Genomic DNA, 23,016 nt, shown 5'->3' with positions numbered 1-23,016 from the left:
GGAGTGCTGCACAGGGTGTGGGTAATCAACGTTTAGGCTGGCATCTTTTAACAGTAGCGCAGTATTGTGAGTTGCGGCCTGTGCGCCCATTGGGATTATTCCTTGATCAGCCTTCCTAATCTATGTTTTCTGACCAACCTAGTCTTTTTGATATGACCTATTTGATCCATTTAAACCAATCCATCAAATCCATTGTTGACCTTCTTGCATGGGTAAATTCTTATCTATTGACTAGTTGCATTGAGTTGTTGGGCTACTTCACAGCGGGTGCCTTTGGCCAGCAAACACATGAACAGTTTTCTTTTGAGTGACCTGAAGATTTGAGCCTCACGTCTCTGAATTTATATTCCGCCACCCTACTGCCCTCATGTGTAACTTACAGTGGAAAGATTTGTTTGACATGCAGAACTGCGCGGCCATTACCTTTTTCCAACCCGTCTACATTCTGTCACATAATCCATCTAAAACAAGTCAGGCATCTTCAAAATGGGAGTGTTGAGAAGCACTGCCCGTTTTACCGCTCCAGGAAATCATGGGTTTTGTCGACCATATAACAAGAATCCGCCATGTTGCAAGTGGAAGTATTAGCGCCACTTACAATGGCTGCAATGACACAGGCAGAATTGCTTGATGCAGTCATTTCTCCATTGCCCAATGAATGGAGTCCAATGGCACTCCAAAATGGGGAATAACAGGGACTGTTAATCAGGTGGCAAATACTGCCATTGTAATTTAGTATCATCGAAGGGGCGGGGCCCTTAATCAATGCAGCAGAGCTTCGCCCACCTTTCCTATTCACACCTGTCCTTCTATAACTGCAGAACAGCATCCCCATGCTTTTATTTAAAAACTACAACATGCTCCAAAGTGCAGAGGAGAATGGCGCCCCGGGATGAAAATGACAACTCTATTTTTCGCACATCCTTTCAACAAAGTACACGTACATGATTTAAGTTTCAAACTCAAAGTTAGGAGTAGAGAGAAAAAAAATGTTATGCTTACTTCTTAACTTCAAGTTTAACCTTCAAAATAGGGACGGTTGCTTAGTGCCATTTTTAGTTATGATACATTAGCTCTGCTTACATCAACTAGTTATGCGAGGTAACACAGATAAGGGAAAGGCTCGGGGTTCCTGACCCCCTCCCCCCCCACACAGACAATGAACACCGCTTCCTGAAACCAACCGGGAACCCAACGCCATGGATACAAGCCATGGATGTTCCTAGGTAACTCTCAGCAAGGTCAGCAGGGTGAGAGGTCATTAGCAGTGCATAGCCATGGAGATTTGAATAAAGTATTGCGTACACTAGACTGTGGAATAAATGGCGCACTGTATGTTGTGCTACTTCACAAACATGCCGGAAAATGGCTCAGAGCCTTTTTCGTAGTAGTACCCATGATTATCAAGAAATGTAGCCTGATCACAATTAAGAATACTTTGGTATTGCTCAAACTAAAGGTACTCCAAGCAAATGGTGGAGTTGCTAGAACCTTAGGCTCACATGATAAACAGTTCTCTGACAAACAACCTGGCCATTTGCGTGCATCTCTTCCTCCTTCTGAGGGCACGAGTGCGTCTTTGAAAGCGTTTTCTTGCGACCCTAGATTTGCAAAGATGCTTGAAATGGGAAAGAAGGCAACTAAAGCATCCAAATACCCTTCCTTGCTGTTACTTTTGCCTTCTCTAAGACAGATTCTGTTGTCAGAAAAATCTGGTAAGGCAGGAAGGAAATGAATGATAAGAAGAGGATTTGGTGTGAATTAAGCAGATATTATTTGTGCCATTATGGTAGCATAGCGTGCCCACAATTTAGCAAGGGGATTCTTACATACTTGAACCATGTTTTGCTGCCAATCCCTGCCATAGCATCGTAAAAAGGACATATGTCTCCCTGCGAAATTGACTTATTCATGAATCTGTGAAACACTTGTGTATGGGCGGGATATAAATAAAATATATCATATCATATCATATCAATGTTTACCGAAATCACTAAAAGGCTACAAATTAAAAGAATTTCTTGAAGGAGCAGAGACTGTACCCTGATCTATATGTCCAGTAAATTTTCCAGCAATAGGGTCGGTTTTTAGGCAGTAGATCAATGAACCCAAGGGACCGACCTTACTTCCCTAAAAGGGAGAATGACTAGTCTCTTGGAAGCAGCTTTTTCCATTCCTCCTCTGTACTTCTCTCAGATGGTAACTATTAACCTGTGAGATCACAATGTGGTTGCTTCCTTCTTGAGTGATGCCAAATCAGCGGAAGAACGCACTCTTTTGGTAAATCCCTAGAGGGATTTTTGTTTTTCATCACAGGAGAAGCGCTTGAATCACTCCTGAATGTCTTCAACATATTCATTACGATAAAGGCACCTTCCCAAACGCAACAAAAGAGTGGCAGAGCCTCCCCATGCTGAAAAAGCCCAAACGCTACCCGAATGATCAGGCCGTCCTGGCTAACTGTCGTCCAATCATGCAGCTATCCTCTTTCTGCAAGATGATCAATAAGACACCTTGTCAATGGAACAATTTACCAATGCCGATCAGATGCCTCCCCTACATCCAACACTTCAGCAAGAACCTGAAGAGCCTCTCACCAATCGATGATCACTCCACTCATCCCTACGCATCCCCTTCTGGAGCCCCCACCTGCTCTTATTGCCTATGCTGGCAAGCTCTGCTACCCACACTCTCCGCCTTTAGCCCCTGGGTGGGTCAATATAGCCAGCACTCTGTGGCTTCCCAGATAACTATTTATAAATCTCATACATGCATAGAAACATGACAACGGCATTGAGATCTGCGCACAATGTGTGGCTATATGACGCCCCAAGACTCGGTGCTTCGGGGGAGAGCAACTTCACCAACAGAAGCTAGAGGAAGTGGTAGGTGCCAGGTTTCCGTGGTGATATTTTTTCCATACTTCCATCCGGTCAATATATTGCGATACATTGCTGTGTCACCGTGCTGCTGACTTTGCTGACTCACTAGAGGAGGGATGTGAGCTATGTAGCAGCATCATGGGGGAGAGAAGTGAAAAAAGAGTATGAGATGTTGCAACGACCTTCCACCAACTGCCATCTACTGTCTGGTTTGCCATTGGCTTTTCTTAAGTGCATATAGATTTACAATGACTCTCTCCCGTAAATTAGCACCAGCTTACCCAAGATAAAGAAAACGGTTCCTTGTTGTGTGCAACTCAAGGGCCTCCCAGAAATGGGTGACTGGCGGACCTCTTGAACTTGGAACTGACTAGTAGAATTGTTCAAGTTCAGCATCAATTATTGCTGCAGGAAGCAGTTTTAACTTCACTTATGCTAGAAGGGGCTTCTGGCAAGTGCAGCATTGGGGAGGGCTGAGGCGTTTGCTGTGTACTGCTCCAACACTGGGATGGGAAGACATGGGAATGTTCCAGTGGAGAACCACACAGAATCTCTAAGAGGTTGCACTCTACATCAGCTGTGGGGACAGTGATGTGAGTAATTACAGTAAACTGGAATGTCAGACTGGAAGCTGTGATGGCTGGCTTAACCTACAAGGCAGATCAAAAGCAGGATATACCCTTCCCTCATGTTTCTTTTCTGGATGATGGTGCAAGCCGCCTTCAGCTCACCCCCCACACCCCACCCCCACGAGCACCCGTAATACACAGCTATGCTCACGTACGGTACAACCCTCTATATTCACTGATAAGGCCAGGCTCCCACGCACAACCTCAAAGGCTGCATCCACTACTAGTATTACCAATACAGCAACCAACAAAGTACTTTACCCTCCACACAACTGTACTACCCCCATAACAAATGTGATTAATCATGTGTCCACCACCACTTCTACCACCATTTTGAATTCTATTGTGCCAAATGCTATGCCACATGTGTCCACCACCTCTGAAAATGAGCACCCCAGTGTAAAATCTGTGATGTGCAAATCTTCTACAATCATTTTGAATTCTATTGTGCCAAATGCTATGCCACATGTGTCCACCACCTCTGAAAATGAGCACCCCAGTGTAAAATCTGTGATGTGCAAATCTTCTACCACCATTTTGAATTCTTATGTGCCAAATGCTATGCCACATGTGTCCACCACCTCTGAAAATGGCCCCCCAGTGTTAAACCTGTGATGGGCATCTCCCCCAACACTCTCAGTGCACCTAGCCTTTCCACACCACCTTCTCTCATCTCGAACCCCCCCCAGCCACTACTGAACCCCACCTGAAATGCGCCATGATTAACGCTAGATCCATCAATGCCCACGCTCTAGACATCCACGACCTCCTAACCTCCCAAGACCTAGATCTACTCATGATCTCAGAAACTTGGTTACATGAGGTCTCCGGCCCTGCGCTCTCACTCGCCCTACCCCCTAGCTACTCCATCACTAGACAAGACCGCCTCTCCAAAGGTGGAGGTGTAGCAATTATCGCCAGAGACTGCCTCCCTGTCAGAAAGGTAGAGAAATCCCTGAACAACAACAGCGACTACCTCCAAGTCAAAATAACCCTCTCCCCCCACTGCACAAATACTGTATACCGCCCACCAGGCCCAACACAAGACTTTCAAGCTTCTTTCATCCACCTCCTCTCTGACAACCTCAAAAAACAGTCTAAAGCCATTCTCCTTGGGGATGTCAACTTAGGGCTCGGGGATAGTAAGGACGTAGCAGCAAAATTCCTTGACTCTGCTCTCAAGGCTCTAGGTTACAAGAACACCATACTTAGCCCAACTCACACCCAGGGAAGAACACTTGACTGGATAGCACAGCACAACTGTCCACTCATCATCACAGGAAACACTCCCACCCCATGGTCTGACCACCACATCATCACCTTTAGCATCCTCACCACTAGCTCCCCAGCTAGCCCTTCACCTCAACCACTCCCTCCCTGCCTCGCTAGAAGCTCCCGCCAACTCACTAAGGAGAGACTTCTGCCCTTCCTCCAAGGTCCAGCCTTCAGACCACCTTTCTCCTCAGACCCTGAAATACTTGCATCAACCTATGATACTGCCATCAAAGCAGCTATCAACGCCATTGCCCCGCTCAAACCTCGCAAATCCAAACCCACTACCCATTCCAACTCTTGGTTCACACCTGACCTCTTCTCACTCCGCAACGAGAAAAAAGCCGCACTCACACAGTGGCAAACGTCCCACTCTGAAAAAGATAAGATGATCCACCAAGTACAAAAAGGCAATCACCCAAGCTAAGGCCAAATCCTTTGAATCCAGAATCTCGGAAGCCCAATCTAGCACTAAAGAAATATTCGCCATCTTCAGAGAGCTCGAGACACCCACTCCTGCCCCCCAGAATTTCACAAAAGACAAAGACTGGTGTGACGAAATACAAAAGGCCATGCAAACCAAACTAAGCCTCCTCAAAAACAAAATACTAGCCACTAAATAAGCCCTACCGAACAAGCACATACCGGTCCCACTGCCTGCCCCTGATCCCCCCCTACCCTTCTCCTTCAAACCCATTCAGGAAAAAGACATCATCAACATAATGAGGAACATCAAACCCTCTAACTGCAAAGGTGATGCCTGCCCAACCCCCAATTATCAAAGACTGCACGGAAACGCTAGCTCCCTTCCTAACAGCCTTTGTAAATGCCTCCTTTACCACAGGGAAAGTCCATGCCTCCCTCAAGGAAGCTTGGGTCCGCCCTCTTCTAAAAAAGCCAACGCTCGATCCCACCTCCCCCAACAACTACAGACCCATCACCACTGTCCCTTTCCTCCTCAAAATACTGGACAAAGCAGCCTACCTGCAGGTTCAACACTTCATTGAAGAGAACAAACTCCTTGAACTCCGCCAATCTGGCTTCCGCCCCAGACACGGGACCGAAACAGCCCTTCTTGACCTGAAAAACCAGATGGACGATGCAAGAGACTTGGGTAAACCAGCACTTCTCCTACTCCTCGACCTTTCAGCGGCTTTCGACCTCGTGGATCATGGCGCCCTATGCCACCACCACTCCTCCACTGCCAAATTCTCCCCAGAAGCCACAGCGTGGATCACCTCCTTCTTACAAGACAGAACCATGCAAGTATTCTCTGACCTAGCCGCCGCATCACCAACCATTATACTCTGTGGGGTGCCCCAAGGCTCCTGCCTCTCCCCCACGCTATACAACATCTTTACACGCCCCCTCTTCCTCATCCTCGACACCATGGGCATCTCATACACCAATTACGCCGACGACACACAGATCCTCCTCACTCTCACAGGTAACTACAACACTGACTCCCTGACCCTCAACAACCTCTACAACACCATCCAAGCCTGGATGGCAGACAACGGACTATGCCTCAACTCTGACAAGACGGAACTCCTCCTGGTAGGTTCTCCCGACACCCTAAAAAATCTAGATGCCCAATTCAGCCACTTCACCATTGATTCCATTAAAGTTCCAGTTTCCGACTCTGTCAAAACTCTGGGAGTTTATCTGGATTCCAGCCTATCCATGGACAGACAAATCAATGCAATAGCCTCTGCAGCTGCATATCATGCCAAACTTATCAATGCAGTCAGACCCTTTCTCTCCAAAGAGAACTGCACCAACATAGCCAGAGCCATCACCGGCTCTAGGCTAGACTACTGTAACATACTCTTTCTAGGAACCTCCAATAAAAACTTAGAGAGATTACAAGTAATACAGAACAATGTGCTCCGGGCGGCCCAAGGCATTGCAAAAAGAGACCACATCTCTGAGGCTAGAAAACTAGCCCACTGGCTCCCAATAAAAGAAAGGATCTTATTCAAAGCCCTTACACTGACCCACAAGTGCATCCACCTCACTGCTCCTGCATACCTCTCTCAAAGGATACACCCCGTCTCCACTACCAGGCCAACCAGATCACTGTACACCAACATGCTCTCAGTGCCACTAGTAAAAAGAGTAAAAGCGGGCGGATCCAGCTTCCCTTATCTCGCGCCCTCTCACTGGAATGCCCTACCACCCACTATCCGTGGTGAGGCCTCCCTCACCACCTTCCGCAAAACGCTGAAGACTACCCTCTTCACATAAGGCCAGGCACACCAGCACGAATACTTTTCATGTATACTGTATTACATGACCAAAAGCAATATCTGTAATAACAGTATGTTTTCCTGTAACATTCACAATGTGTCAACAATCGCTATCATGCCTGTTACCATGTAACTAAGTTATTGCAAGTAACAGCGCCTCAATGCCCCTGGGCTGCTTGCGCGCTATATAAATGTAAATAAATAAATAAATAAAAGGGACAGGTTAAAAAGAGGTAGCATTTTGACTTGAAGTAGAATACTATGCTTTAAGTGGCAGAAATTATTCTGATTCACTGCCAAGATGCACCTCCTGTTTCACACTGTGTAGTAGTATGAGTATTACATATTATGTATGAGTACATTAGAAGCCACCCACAGGCTGAAGAATAACCCCTACACAGGGATTGTGTTTTTAAGGAATCTGCTTAGCCGGCCACAGAAAAGAGTTTGTCAACATGGTACACCATTGGTAGGCTCCCTATGTGCAACTGCAATGTTATTGGCTGCTACAGAAAACAGTGATGGCCCACACATTCAAGCTAATCGTCTGACGAGGTGGAGGTAAGTCAAATTGTGTATATTTATCTTTTTGTAAGAACCCTCATGGCTGACATTTAATGTTCTGACAAAGACGCTGAAAAGCCGTGCTTGTACCCAATCGAACTAGCACACTACAGACCCATCACGAGCTTCACGTTCATTGGAAAGCTTATCAAAAACGTAGTTGTGACCCAACAACTTGCCAAAACTGATCAGCCTGGCCTACTCTGTGGTTTCCAATTTCTCTCCCACCCAAATGCAGCACTGAGACAGCAACCATCCAAGTGGTGTACAATGAGCTGCAAATCACTGACATAGAGGAATTGTGCCTCTCAGTCCATTTAGAGTTCTAGATGACCTTTGACACAGCCAACCACTAATCACTCCTCTCCCCCCTCACTGAAAGTATGGGCTTCTCTGGAACTGTTCTAAAATGGTTTGCTTCCTGAATGTTTAGCACACACCAGGCCATACAGGTGAGGCCATTCAGTGCCAACTGATTTCATGGCAATCAATCTGTACTCTGATGACACCCAGCGGAACCTTATGGTCAGAAGCCCCTGGGCATTGATTGCCTGCCCACCATCTAAACATGAGAATTAAAAAAACATACCTCAAGCTGAATCCCAACAAGACTGATTTTGTCCTCATCGGTCACCACACCAAGAAACAAGTCTTGCAACAATGGCTGGACAACATGCACCTGGAAGGATTCTCCACGCAGTTGTCAAACTCTGCCAAACACATGGGGTGCGTTGTTCACAGTATCCTTACCTTCCAAAAGTACATAGGCAGAAAGGTGCAAACCGCATTGCTACAGATCTCCACACTACTCTTTATTATCCAGCATGACTTCCGGATAGTTGCTGCAGACCTTGTGATCTCACACATCGGTGGGGAAATGCACTTCTTACTGGGCTTCCAACCACACACGTGCCCCCTGCCCCCAAGGTATCCCACCATGCCACGGCCCAACTCATTGAAGGCACTTGTAATTTTGACTGTACCTCTCTTGATTGTTCAAATTCACTGGCTCCTCCTCGCCGCCAATATCATATTCAGAACTCCATGCATCATCTGTAAAGCAGTCTTGAACACAACACTAACATACGTGGTGGGTAAACTCCACATCTCATTTAGCAAAACTTCAAATGGTTGGAGTCCAACCAATCCCATAAAGAGAAGACTCGCAAGCAGTCCTTCTTCTGCCATTCTACGACCATATGGAACTCAATCCTGGCAGAATCTCGAAATGCCCTCACCCTCCCACACTTATTCAAATCATTAAAAATGTGGCTCTTTCAACAATAGCTGCCAGATGAAGAAAAGTCCCACTTTCAGCAGACCAGCAGTACTGCATACAATTCAGAGCTGATTGCTGGCACCCCTAGCCCCACACACCCATTCCCCGCCCCAAAGCGCGCTATTGCTCTCGAGCTTGGCTCGTACTATAAATATAAGCAATAAAGTAAAATTTAAATAAAGCAATGGAGAGTAATTTTAGGAAAAAAGCTGTCGGTTGTTCCTGAGCTGGGTAATTGATGGCAAAGAGCTGTGGGCCCTGGCATAAAGACCTCATGCTTTCAAGGTTTTTGCTTTAATTCAGCAGTTACTGACAGTTGTTACCTGACTCTTTAACAGAGATCCTGGACCAGAGCTGAAAGTGCCTGCCGAGGCTCACCCCCAAGGGTGCTCCCCGGTATCACACTGCCCTCTGAATAAAATCACCTTGGAGCTTTATCCTTTGGCCACCCAAAGGAACTGCATCAAGGCCATCGCAAGTAGGTTTGGGCTTGGGCCCCCTCTACCAAACCAAAGGAATTAAGGGACCCAGAATATTGTGTCATACTCCACTTGTTTCAATCCCAACCCATTCCTTGATATGCTGCCTCACAGCTATCAAAATAAGTATGGTTACTCCTGTTCAGTCCCCTTACCATCTTCATTCTTGCTGTATTCAGAATGATGAACAAGAAGCATTTCAAGGCCGACATTAGCAGTCCACGACAAGGGTACCTGTGTTCTAGCATAGGCATAGCAGAATGTATATCAATAGCAGCCAGGAGGAAGGTATACCGGCCATATTATAAATGGGGGGCACAGATTATATATAAAAGTGTGCAAACATGTGCAAAGCATTCAGAAAAGAGACATGACTCAGATTAGATGCCTCACAGAATGGAAACGTGTGCAAGCATGGATACAGGAGACCCAATAGGAAGCAAGGGGAAAGATACACATACCATAGCATAGATAGTGGCTGAAGATCAGAAGCTACCAGGAAGGTGCCCATATCCAGACGGACTGAGATTAGAAGAGGGACATGGTTTTCAAATTGTGTTACTATTAGAGAGCAAAGAAACAAGTGGCTCTGGTGTGCAATATATCAATGCTCACTGTTATTATAGAGGAAGTAACACCAAAGCCAGTGAAACCACGAGGGAGGCTTTTTTTTAAAGAGAAGAAATCGCTGAGAAAGAAATCACTTTGAAGGGCAGCATGTTTGAAAGGTTTAGACACTGGCAATTTTGACAGGTTAAGTAATACAAGATTACATGAGATACCCAGGATCACACATTAGTCAAAAGGTGAAGCTGAGAATTGCACGCACTCTACAAATACTGCACTTTAACACTTTCTTTTCCAGTTCTTACCATGAACAAAATAATCCCATTTTGTAAAACTGACTTGTAAAGTAGACAAATCATATAACAAAACATGACAATTTTTAAAAACAAAATGTTATAAAAGCTATTGTGCAAAATAGGAATGATTTTAGCTTCATTGTCACCATCATCAAGGGAAATACATAAGTGCCAGCATACTAATTGATGTGATTTTAACAATTTCATCTGGGTTTCTCTTTTGTATTTTAAATACAATCAAAACACAGTCTTGTGAAATTGTTATTTATAAATGTGCAGAAAAACCTTTGGATTTTACCAAAATGCAAACCGTGTGTCAAATGATCAGACCTTGATATAAGCTTGCAAGAGGCCTGCAATATCTGGTCCCCTCTAGTCTCTCTAAAACCCCTTTCACTCAAACCGCCTACATAAAAAGAAAGGTCAGGTAATGGGCTTAAGAATGCCACCACCATGTCAGAATGCAAACGTTTTCACAGAAGACAGCACATTAATGTAAGTGATATGCTATGATTTGACTAGGATGCCTGTATTGTCCGCTGGCAAAGCCAGGATACAGGCATGAAAGCTTTGGTTCCGAATACTTTAATTTGGATACCTAATCACCTCTCAGGCTAACACACTATGCTCTTTGGAGATGATTGTCTGGGTTTTGCAACTTCCCTTCTGAACACATCAATTTCTAGGCCTTCATCATATTGTTGCTATGTTAATTTTTTATACCAACCGCTATCTGGTTCAGGCACATTGCTGATAATAGCTCCTGCTGTGCTACAAAACAAAGTACATATACATGCATGTTTATTAACTTTAGATATAGGAAAGGCTGAGTCTTGCTGGGATTTGTTATTGTAATCTTGCATATGAACACAGATCTCTGCAATGAGTGCTTAACACACTAAGCTAACTTCTGAACCATCCATCGCAGCACTAACATTTATCAATATGGATTTAGATTGGCTATTTCATGTGATCTATATAATTCCCACAGAAAGGTAAAAATGCTCCAAGTGTTGTGCTGTAGTGAACGCACAAACTATGTATACCCCAGTGAACACAAAACATTAGAGGGTGAATGCACAGAACAGAATGCACTTATCAACAGCAGGCAGACATTATGCTTAGAGCCTCAGCAGCACACCATAAACTATTCTGACATGTGCTATTTAAGCTTGGTGAACAATGCCACCTGACTTCTTTAGATCAGGCAAACTTGTGGGGCACCCTGCAAGGTGGGGGCCCGGGGCAAGTGCCCCTTTTGCCCTCCCATAAAATGTCTCTGAACTGCATGACGTCTGATTCGGGTGATAGTCCCACAGATGCTCTGCTCTGGAACCTGCCTCTAATCATGTTTGCTTTAGTTCTCACATCATAATATTATAGAGGCTCCTTGCAGGGAGATGGGTCACTGCTCCATGGCACTTTGAGCACTTGCCTGATACTTTGCCAGAGAGCCAAATCTTGGCACAGTCATCCAGAAGAGAGCAGCATGGAGCCTTCCGCTTCCTCTCCAAGTAAGCCAGCAAAGGGTCCTTATTGGATTTGGCGCATTTGGTGGTGCTAGCGCCACCTAATGCCCAAAATATTGTTACTGTTAAGGAGAAAGGGGAGTACAGGAGTAGTCTATGCCATTGGCACGGCAACTTGCTGACGCTTGGCGAGAAAATGGTCGAAGCACCGGACTGGTCTTGATTTTTTAAAGGAAGGTTGTGCTTCAGCCTTTTTAGACCGTGCTTTAATGAGTCCCTCAAGATGGCTCCTTTTGGTACCTCCACACCCATTCTTTTTTCTTATTTTCTGGGAGACTGCCTGCTTCCCAAGCTCTACATAGGTTTGGGGAACAACGCGGCTTGGTTCGGAAGATCATGAGCTTTGCCCGCTTTTCAAGCGTTATACTAGGCAGATATAAAATGGAAGATTTTATTGGCTCCAGCATTCACAGTAGTTACAAAATACCTTTAAATCACCTGGTGTGCTTGAGGAGCACTCTCAAACTTTTCTGATCAGCACACTGAGCGCTGATCAACTGGGTAGGCCCCTTTCCGGCTACACGCAAAGCGTGTTACCAAACCACAATGCTGAATGGAGCACGCCGCACAAGCCGAGCACATTAACAGGATGTCTCCTGACCTGCTGCTGTGGCCGGGGAGCTGTGCGCATTCCAAAGTAGGAGCAAAAGCACTGCACCCACCCAGATCGAGCGAGAGACCATGGCGGTCCTGTGGGCCTGTCGGCACTTCAGGCTATACATCCTAGGGTGGCCGGTGATGGTGGTTACCAACCATAAGCCCCTGCTGCCCATTGTACGTGACTCCAATCAAGCAATCCCACTAAGTCAGTGCCTTGTCTGGGATGCCCAAGGGAAGCCCTTATTTATATATTTTTATGGCAAGTTATAATCTGGATGATGAACCCTTGTATAACACCCCTCTCTTGGAATCCCCCTGACCCCACTGAGCCAAGAAGTAGATTTGTTTTGCAAATTTAAAAGGTTTATTTGAAAAATTAAACAATATATATATCACACTTTTATAATAAATTAATAATTGATATCACAACCTCCTGCAGTCTGCAGATAGCCCTCCCTTAATTCAATCAGAGAGGTGTCATCTCCTTTTGGCAGGGGCAGCAGGATGCAGCTAGGCCTGGGAAGAGTGGCTGAGCAGGTTTCTCCGGTCGGGGGTAGTTGTCAGGCATAATTCAGCTAAATGTCACTTTAGTTCCCAGTTTAAATCAAACTTACAATTTTTACATATACATTAAATAATTACTTCCTTCAAGTCATTTCAGAATATAGTTTTACATTGTATCCACCTCTTAGCAAGTCTTTCCTTGGCCTGGTTTGGGTTCATCTGTTCAGTTTTACATAAAAGTCTGGTGGTTTTAAAACGCTGGCTTTCTGATAGTGGTGAGTACCGGTATTGCATCCATTTTTGACATTAAGAAAATGAATCCCCCACAGTTCTGGGTTGCTTTTGGCAATCAGCATTGCCATTCCCAATGGTTTCAGGCTACTGTGTGTGTAGCCCAATGGTGGTTTTAGGCAGTGCCCTCCTGTGCTCACAACATAGGCAAAAATGGGTGGCAGCCTATTCTTCATGTTTTCCCTGTGCACTCTCTGGGGAGTTCTGGCCATCATGATGTATTCAATGCCAGTAACGCACAGTTTTATGGTAGGGCTTGGATGCATGGCTAAAAACATCCCACACCATCTTGGCAGGCTTGTCCTCAAAGTCCCCTGCGAGGATTGAGTGGTGGATGTTAGCGCTACTGGAGTATGGGGTCTTGCTTGTCTACCAGCCTGGGAGCAACAATGCTGCTGATTACTTATCTCACCACCTCAGAGAGGTCCCCGACGATCGGGAGGACACCTGTGCAGAGGAGGCGGATGCCCACGTTCAGTTGGTGGTGGAGGCAGCGACTCCCAAGTCACTGCAGCTGGAAGCCCTAGAACTGGTGGCGGCCCAGGATGATTGCTTCCTCATCGTGAAGTCGGCGATTCAGCAAGGATCATGGAAGGCTGTGCTGGACACTCTCGCCCTACGGACAAAGGAGGCCAAAGTCACCCTCGATCAGTTGTGGAAGGTGAGAGACGAGCAGACGTTCTCTGAGGCTGATCTTCTGCTTAGAGGAGACAGGATTGTGGTCCCTCAGGTGAAAATACATCCGGTCATTGAGCTGGCCCACCAGGGACATCAAGGCGGGGCCAAAACAAAGGCTCAGTTGCGCTAGAAGGTCTGGTTTACCGAACTGGAGAGGCGCGTGGAGGAATTTGTTGCTTCATGTGTATGGTGTCAGGCGGCGTCCCCTGCACAAAGAGAGTCTGTAATTGAAACCATGCCTCGTGTCACGACACTGTGGGAGGTGGTCCATGTGGACTTTGGCTCCACAACCCGTGGCACCCACTTCCTGTTTGTGATGGACGAGTGGTCCAGGTACCCTGAGGTGGAGTTTGTTGAGTCTGTCGCTTTTGAAAATGTGGTGGCGGTGATAGAGATCTTTGCCGCTCATGGGCTCCCCAGGGTACTATCTTCGGACAACGGAGTGCCTTTCCAAGGCGAGAGCTTTGCCAGGCTGATGAAGGGCTATGGGATCCACCACAGGGAGGGTACCCCACTGTGGCCCAGAGCAAATGGCGAGGCTCAGAGGATGATGAAGACTCTCAATAAGGTGTTCTGCATCACAAAAAGACAAGGCCAATGTTTGCAGGTGACATTACGTCAGTTTCTGCGAGTGTACAGGGCCACCCCACACACATCTACGGGGGTGGCGCGGGTGGAAACCCTGTTCCGATGGTGCCTGAGAGGGCTGCTGCCCGAGGTGGGGGAGAAGGAGCCGGCTGTGATCGATGACCAACAGGTGGAAAGAGACCGGAGGCTGTTAGGGAGAATTCTCAAAATGTGCTTATTTCCCTTACATTTTGAGACCAGTAACTTTGCTGGATTTCTAGGATTTGATTTTTTTACCTGGGAAGAGCCTTTTTTCCCACTCTTCCATGTATTTTGATGTGTATTTTACTTTTGTGTTCTTTGGTGATGGAGTTTTAAAACAACTCCATAGGAATAATCTTTTTCTGTGTGTCACACAGCACCTTCAGTGCAGTGGCACATGGATGTCTGTCAGACTTTAAAAGTTTTAAATACCTTCTCTGGGACTGACTACTGTGTCCCAGAGCATGTAAAGTTAAATTGACTTTACTAGTCTCTTTAAATTCACAGACCCAGCACACACTATCTTCCTATAGAGTGCTGGAGGGGTTGCCTAGCTTCCCCTGAGTCAAAACACTCATGTAACAGTCAATTGTTACCTTTTCCTACTTTAAATGGCTGGTAGCAGTGGTTTAGATCAAACTACCATGATTCTTCTCGACCGCTAACAACGGTAGCTAAAAATCAGGTCAGCCATGTTTTTCAATATGGCGCCCAAGACGTATCTGTAAAAACAGACTCTGGTCATCTTTTTTCACCATTTCTTTTAAGAAAAGTCCTTCTTGTGTTTGTCTCTGCACTCCAAACCAGGTTTGGTCCCTTTGTTCATTGGCATTTGGTGGGCTTCAGTGCTGAAGCCCTCCTCTGGCGCCTGAGTGTCTGGGATGGGCAGGATGTGAGGGAGGTGCCTGAAACTCCCTGTGCTTAGTCTCCTAGGACACCTGAATGCACTCTGGCGTGATTGGCCGGCTGGCTGTCTAGTAAGGACAGCCACCCTGCTGTGTGAGTGACAGCCAGGCTGGAATGAATGGGGGAAAACTGTTTAAAAGCAGGTCTCTGGGACTTGGAAATCAGAGTCGACCAATGGAACGAAATAACCGAAGACAAGCTGAAAAAAGAGGACTGCTGCAACTCCTGGACGACCAGTGAAGCCCTGCTGCAGGTCCGAATTGCCTGAAACTCCACCGACAGAGAAGCCCTTGAAGGTTAACTTCTCCCCTTGAGTTTGGTGGGAACAACCAACTCGCAAGCAACTTGGACAACGCCCCCATCTGGTCGAATTGTCTTCAGAGTGCTGTTGATAACCGGATAGCCAGAGGGAAGGAAACCAGCTTGTGGACTTTAAGGCACTCGCACCTTAAAACAACGTTTTGCCAAGCTTGTGGCCTCATCCCTGGACAGTCAGGAACCTTCCAACGTCCTCCTTCTGTCCCCACGACTGAAGCTCAGGAACAGCGAGATCTGCTCGAACTGCCAGGAATAACTGCCTCAGCTACAACTCTTCTTCACTTTAAAGGTACTGTGTAAATGCGGTCTGGAAATCTTTTCGGCCATGCAGAAAGTTTGTGAAACTTTCCCAACTTCGAAGGCTTGTCCTGCCCTAAACATTTGTCAATCTTTTCGCTTAGCCAAATTCTTCTAAAAACTGTGGCAAAGACTTAACCATTTACTACCAGAACTGTGCCATCCTATACAAAGACACTGAACCATTAACTTTGGCCCAGGCCTATGAACTGAATTGCTGGTTGTAGTTTACTGAAACCCTTTGCCCTGCCTATGAAAGTATTTGTGCTGTTGATCCTTATAACCTTGTCTTTGTACCCCTTTTGAAAGTATCTGAAGTGCCATTTTGCTCCCACTTCAGGGGAGTTGAACTTGTTCAGTTACTTACCGGTTGTGTATTTGTGGTGTATTAGTGTGTGATATTGAGCTGCTACTGCTATTGTAATGTTTTCAAACTGACTGTGTAAATAAATGTATTTTCTTTTACCAAGAAACCTTGAGTAAGTGTTTGTTTGAACCACTGTATTTGTTGGTCCTTTGTGTAATTTCTTCTACTGCTCACTCAAGTCTTCAGATAAGTCTGGCTGCTCAGCCATCGCTACCACTTTACTGTGTAGTACAGGCTTGTACCAAAGGTGATATTTTACTTGCACTTGTAGTCTTAATTGCATTTAGTGTTCCCAGAGGGTACTGCATGAGATTCTGCCTAACAGAGGCTAAGGACGAAACAGGAGAACCTTCGGAGGGGACTCAGGCCTCAGCAGTTGGTACCCGGGGATGAGGTGCTCATAAGGAACCGGCACCCCCATGGGAAGATGACAGTGAAAGGGCCGATGGTAACGGCCTCGGATGGCAAGGCGTCTGTCACCCGGAATGTCAGCTTCTTTAAAAGACTCTGAGAGCCTCGGGCAGAGGTGACCCAGAGTCGGGACATGATGGAGGTTCCAGATGAGGGTGGGGGTGTGTCCCATTTCCCCTGCTCTCCAGCCAGGGGGACCACTCCCGAGGGATCCCCAATCCGGGAGGCAGACAGGAGGTACCCCCTGAGAACAGGGCAAGGGAAACCTGTCCACCTCGAGGACTATGTGCTGGAGTTGTGAGCTTGGAGGAACAGGCCAGGAGGCTCCAGTAACACTGGGGTCCGGGTGGTTGTCATTAAAGGGTCTTTCATTGAGGGTTGTGTTTTGCAGTGATTGTTGTGCGTTAGTTAAGAACAGCATTATTTTGTTTTGTTGTCCTCTTGAAAAAGGAGGAGTGTAGTGCTGCCCCTTTAAGGGTTCAGCACGCAGTGGAGTGACGTCCCGGTGGGCATTTTGTGCAAAACTGTGATGCTTTTCACCACCAGCGCATGGGTGAGAAACTCGCTACACAGAAGAGTGAGTATTGTGACTGACAATTTACTGCCTGATTGGTCCAATCATTTTGATTTTCTGCGAAGCCTCTTTTTGAGAGAAAGCGCACCTGACAGCAGCGCCTAAGCCAGTTATGCTGTGTAATGGGGCATATCTGATCATTCGGTCTATAACATGAAAGCTGATAATACTGGGAAAGGTACGCTGCAAAGAATGATCTAAATTGATGAACTTGTAAAAATACACTTAACTCCTAAAAGTAAAACACTTGGGCCTGAGCACACATATGTAAGTGCAGCCTATCCACGCATGATGCCTCAAACTAGGCACCTGTGATGTATGTTAAACGTCTCCACGTATACATTTAGGCTATGGTTAGCAACGATAGCAAACTATTTGCTTTATTGTCGAGCATTAGAAACAATCAGTTAAACAATGCCCAAAAATACTGCTGTCATTATAGAAACAATAGAATCATTTCAAACAAATGTGTAACTTAAACCAAAGCTGCCTTCCTCGCCGATGTCTTGCTGGTGCACAGGAATAATAGCCTTCATAAGCGGGTATGGCCATGAAACTCCTAAAAATGCCCATGTGTGTGTACAACAATAGAGACACAATTTACTATTTAAAGCACAACATTCGGCAGAACGTTAGTCCGGTGTATATACTGCTGATATCACAAATAACAAAAAACAGCTTCTGCAAACCCTTCATGTTGTGAAGTAACTGCTCTTCAACAGCTGCCATTGACCACATCCCCTCTCTCCCTGCCTCCATCCAACAATCCTACCCCCTCTCTTTTTCCCACCATGCACCCTACCCCCCTCTCTCTATCCCCACCAACCCTACACCTTTTATTCCCACATGTCCAACCTACCTCCTCTATTCTCCCATCCACCCACCTTACTCACTCTCCCTATCCCTCTCATCCTTCCTCTCACTTTATGTGTTACGTTCTCACTCTCACACTTGTTCACACGTATTTTCTCTTGCTCATTGTCGGCGCCCTTTATCATTGGCTTCCTCCATTGCTCTATTCCCCATTTCATTCTACCCCTTATCACATGCTCCTTTCAAACTTTGCACTTTCCTCTTTGTACCCTGGTGCCCATAAATGCATAATGCAAAGAACAATAGTAAACACCAAAACTGTTGGCATTGCCAATGCTTGTTTATTTTTATGAGTACACTCATAGGATTCTTGTTTTCATGCTGCAGTTGCCATGCCTTGCCCCATAGGTGCTGATATTCAATTTTTTTGACTACTAACAAAGGAGTGAGACCATGTTCTGTATACTACCTTACACCAGTGCATTTTGGCACTTGTAGTTTGTCACTGGGACAGTTATATCTTGTTTTCCTGCGACCAATCTTTTCAAAACCGGTCCTATGTCTCGTTTACCTCATTTCTTATGCCCAACTGTTCATCCGTGTGCCCAGGTTTTACTATCCATTCCCCATTTCATTTAGTGTGGTACATGGCCGGTTTCATCATTCATGAACACCTTGCCAAAATACTGTGCCTTGAGCAATGTGTAAAGTGTTTCCACTTCTTTATGTTTAGGGAACCCAGGAATTAACCTTTTTGTTTTACAGTGATCCTTCCCCCTTAGCCATTCCTGCTGCTGTTTATGAACTCAGCTGGGTCTTGCCAAACGTGCTCAGAGGTGTTGCGAGGAGCCAGAGAGGTAACTTTTTTTCTGTGACGTTTGCTCAGGCTCTGGCTTATGACCTTTGCACACTTGGCGGCAGAGGTAGTCCAACTCCTTATTAATTCGGTTTCGACTTGGGCAGTTGTATGACACGACATTTGTTAACTTCTGTTGTATTTTGTGGAAAATCGTACTTGTGCAAAGGAAACTCCCACTCAGTGGTCGAAGTGTACGAAAAGAAATAGTGGAACTATGTTCCCTTCTGGCCTGCCCCCACTCCCCACAAACCCCATTGCCACACCCCATGCGCAATCCAAACCCCCAAACAAACCACCTGCTATTTAAGGTAATGTTTAGTGCACTCAAGTGCATGTTTCAACTTCTTCCTACACTTGTATTTGAAAATTAAACCATTCCGGAACGGTTTCTTTTTAAAATATAAGTATAAGAACAGTAACAAAAAATATATTAAAGTAGAGGAGCACCGCTCTCAACAGCTCCCGCCCACTTCGACCGCTGCTCCCAGTGCCAGAACAATGGCCAGCTGCTTGTACCAAAGAGCCCATCCCAGTGAATGCCACAAGAACTTTTTGCGAAGCCTTTTCCCTCATCACAGAAATTAACAATTTCCTGGGTTCATCAGGCCCCCCCACCCAGCCTATCAAACATGATATTGCTGGAAGTCCGTCCCTCACAAATTAAAGTATGGGAACTGTGCTATTGCCAACATTCTTGAATGCTCCCCCCAGAATGGTCGCAGGGGGACTCACTGCCTTTGATCTTGATCCTGGGTTTCTTACCCCTACCAGCTGTTTAATGGCTGTACCCGCTGCAGCTCTAGATGTCTTTGATCCTCGATTAACAGTCACTCTCTCATTCCCTGTACCCCCTCTATTTCTACAACAGTGACAGGGGATAATGTAATGCAGCAGAAGATGCCAGAACCTGATGAGTTCCCTCACCTTACAAAACTGAGTTACTTATCCATATGGTTGCAGGGGTCCCTTAAGGGGCCAACAGAGGGTGAAGAGGAATCATCTGGGACTACGAATAGAGGGACAGCAGAAATGGGGACACCGGCAGTATTAGGGGGGTTCCAGTGATTCTCCACCAGTTGAAAGACAATGTTGCCTTTGCTTTTCCAGCGAGCAAGCAGTTGACACTTTACCAACCCACTCAGCTGGGAGGGGATCAGTGCTCAGTCTCTGCCAGTGTCACACTGTCCTGACTGAACTCTCTCAACTGAAGAAACTAGTTCTCCATTTGATTAAATTGGTGGGCAGTGGCATGTGCAAGGAGGGGCCCCTGACTGTCCTGGGGGCTAAAGGAGGGGACCATGAGAATCTAGGGAATGACAGCTCGCTTGCATCCGAAACTGACCCTGACAACATTGGCATTATCCAGAGTGATAGTGGACTTGTCAATACGCCTAAAACAAATACTTATTCTTTATTAGTACCTGGCGAGAGCCAAACAGAATGCAACACACATTCTGAATGGCTCTCGCCGGGTCGTTACCTGGCCGAAAATCCTTCGATTCTCGGCCGGGATTCCAGCGCCTTGTCCTCGGCGGGGGGGCTTGGCAGCCCCTCAGCCAATGAGGAGGCTCGAAGCGGGGCCATCCCTGCTTCGAGCCTCCCACGGCTGAGAGGCTACCTTCGTCCCCGCCGGGGACTCACGTAAGGCTTTTTTTTCCCTTTCCTCCCTCCTCCCTCCTCCCTGCCCTCCCCACCACACTTATCTTCTTGCTCCTTCATCCGCGGTGGGGGACGATGGCAGCCTCCAGCCGTATGGAGACTCGGAGCGGGGCCATCCCCGCTCCGCACCTCCACACGGCTGGGGGTTTCCATCGCCCCCCGCCGGGGTCGCTGGTAAGTTTATTTTTATTTTTATTTTTTACTTTTTTTCTTGCCCTTCAACCCCACTTACCTTCTGCTCCTTTTTTTTGGGAGCAGACGCGCTGGGAACATTTCTGTTCCCAGCGCGTCCTGTTGGGTGTCTTGACCCACGTTTGAACTATTATTCTGCAACATTTGGTGCTGTGGGCTTAGAAAATCCAAGATGGCAGAAAAGCCCAGATGGTTCTGTTCAAAATCCATTTTATTAATGTCAAAAACTGCTAAGATCATGGGCCCGAAACCACCAAACAAAAATCCAACTCTGGTTGAGCGTTTTACTTTACTCTACTGCAGATCCACATCAATGCCATGTCAAGCAAGGATCATATACTATCAAGTAAAATCCTTTCTTTTTTAAATGTATTAATTCAAGACAGCTGTCAAAACTAGGTGCAGTACCGGCATTGGACACTGATCGGCGCTGGCGCTCTCTACATCTTGACAATAGAGCTGTCTTGCAGAACTGTGCAGTGAACAGAAGGGGGTTGTATGTAATTAAAATTTCAAAAGACTTGCTTTTCCTGAGAACCATTAACACCTCAGAGACACACACAACATCCCAGGATATCACATGGCCCTGTTGATTGAGAGGGAGGAGTTTCCCCTGCAGCCTGCAGGACACAACGCAATAGACCCTTTCAATTGAATGGGGTATGCTGATTTTGGGTGTGGACTGTTGGACTGTAAACAGTCTTCTGGAGAAAGGAGAGGCCTGTGATCTCTGACTCACCAAGCTTCTGGGGGCGGGCCAGACTGGATTGTGGATTCATATTGCAGCAAGTATATGTTTAAGTTAAATGCGTCTGAAATATTGTATTAAGCTTATAACAATGTACAATTTGGAGATCCTTAATCTGAGAAATGTACCCACAATTTGAGACCAGACTCAACTCTGTACCATATTCTGAGGCAAAACGCCATGAATTATGGAGATTGCAGACACAGGGTTTATGCTAGAAAAATGAAAATTTACTGGAATATGTGTAGAGAGGCGGTGTACATCTGTGTAATTTTTGGTAAAAATACAATATTGGTAAACCAACCAAAAAATGAAAAATGTTGGCATTTTTGAACCCTAGCTCTTAGGAAGATCAGAGTTGGGAAAGAATGTACCTTAATTCATCTGCAATATGTACATGTAATTTCAACAAACTGTGTATCTGGGAAATATGTGTTTTGGGTAAAATTGATTTTCTAAGTAAATGCAAAGGGGAGTGTTCTTTCTCTATGCAATAAAATTGATGCTTGATTACGCTCCATTCCTTCCCCCAATCAAGGGAGAGAGGAGAGCTTGGCCAATGATAAGTTGTGAGGGGCAGGCTTAGTTATGCCCACGCACACACCCATTTTCAAAACACATAATAAGAGACTGCTTTGGACAGGCAAAAGACTCACTTTCCACTTTCTTGTGCAGCGTTTTGCCGGACCAGACAATATCCAGAATGACCATCTCCAGAACTTAGAATCCAGACTTCAGAACTTGTAGCAGAGAGGCCTGAACCACCAGCTAAATCCTTTTTCAGCAGGCCTCAAAATATTTTGCAAATTATTCAAACAGCCTGGCTGAGCTGTTTGATCCTGGCTAGAACCCTGTGCCAGTACCCAGAAAGCAGTGCTGAATCCAGAACCACAGACCAGACCAGATCGCTGTGAGCAGAACCAGAGATCCAGACCAGACCAGCAGAGCAGAGCTGACCCAGATAGCTGTGACTTCAGAACCAACCGCCCGGAGTCCAGTCCAAACCTGACCAGACCCTGACGGCCTATTTCAAATTTATAGTGTGAGTACTCAGCCAGAACTGTGTAAAACCAATCTCTTAGTTTAAAATAATCTAATTCAAACTATTTTAACCTATTAGAACTGCATCATAAGAAATCGTGTGTCCATCCTGTTGATTCAAAACCTTCCACAGCGCATCTGTCATTCTGAAACTTTAATTTAATTTCTGAAAATCTATCTCCACAAAATCGTCCGTATCTTTGGAACCGTGTGGGCTAGGAACAAGATTTAACTTTCATTTTAAAGCTAAGATTCTAAGCTCATTAACAAGCCTAAAACTCTCTATTCATTATAGTTTTTCCGTAATCGCGCTCGACACACTCGGAAAAAGTGCCACGATTTGCGATTTGGTCCAATTAGCTCCTGTCAAAGACAGCCGTCTTTTGCTTGCATTGTTGAAATT

This window comes from Ambystoma mexicanum, chromosome 6p (genome assembly GCF_040938575.1).
Source record: "Ambystoma mexicanum isolate Mex_15411 chromosome 6p, UKY_AmexF1_1, whole genome shotgun sequence".
In the NCBI taxonomy this organism is placed as follows: Eukaryota; Metazoa; Chordata; class Amphibia; order Caudata; family Ambystomatidae; genus Ambystoma; species Ambystoma mexicanum.
Note: the sequence above shows the minus strand (reverse complement) of the source record.